General features: G+C 48.3%; 1 pseudogene; it reads right to left on the reverse strand.

Annotated features, from left to right (window-relative positions):
• Nucleotides 1-10: 10 nt before the first annotated feature.
• LOC104984164 lies at nucleotides 11-628 on the reverse strand (annotated as a pseudogene).
• Nucleotides 629-755: the final 127 nt, after the last annotated feature.

The following is a 755-nucleotide window of genomic DNA, read 5'->3' on the forward strand; positions in this document are numbered from 1 at the left end:
AGGAGAGGGCTGATTCCTAAGAGTCCTGTCAGAACCATCATCAGGTCCTCATTGAGGTGGGTAGTCAGAGCAGGAAAACCTTAAGAGTGGTTTGAAATCACAGAAAAAGTGGGGAATTTCTTGATTACTATAGAATGAGAGCTGGGATAGCAACAGGACATGGACAAGAGAGATAGAGTGGGCCACTCCCCCATGACCCACCCACCAGTGGTGCACATCTACAAGGAGTCATTAGGGGTGCATAGTGCAGGAGATGGCGGATGGCAGTGTAGCGGTCGATAGCCATGGCAGTCAAAAGCAGGTTGTCCATATCAGCAAAAACCGTGAAGAAATATAACTGGGCCAGGCACTCAGAGAAGGAGATCAGTCCATTGCTGGTCCACAAAGTCTCCAGCATTTTGGGGGCTGTGGTGGTAGTGAAGCAGAGGTCGACCAGGGAGAGCTGGCTGAGGAAGAAGTACATGGGGGTGTGAAGGTGGATGTCAGCGCCAATAGCCAGCAGCAGTAGCGAGTTTCCTAAGAGACTCAGCAAGTAGAGGGCCAGGAAGAGACCAAAGAGGAGCTTTGGTTTGTCTGGGTCATTGAACAGTCCCGAGAGGACAAAGTCAGGGTTCTTGCTGCAGTTCATTTCAGGTCTTGATGGGTTATAAGAAAAGAATCAGCATGAAGAGGATTCACTACAGTTAGCTACTGAAGTGTATTATAGCTAACCTCGATGGTTCTCTTTTCAGTTGGTTTCCTTATACCACAAATAT

The sequence above is a fragment of the Bison bison genome, unplaced genomic scaffold (genome assembly GCF_000754665.1).
Source record: "Bison bison bison isolate TAMUID 2011002044 unplaced genomic scaffold, Bison_UMD1.0 scf7180017863921, whole genome shotgun sequence".
Taxonomy (NCBI): Eukaryota; Metazoa; Chordata; class Mammalia; order Artiodactyla; family Bovidae; genus Bison; species Bison bison.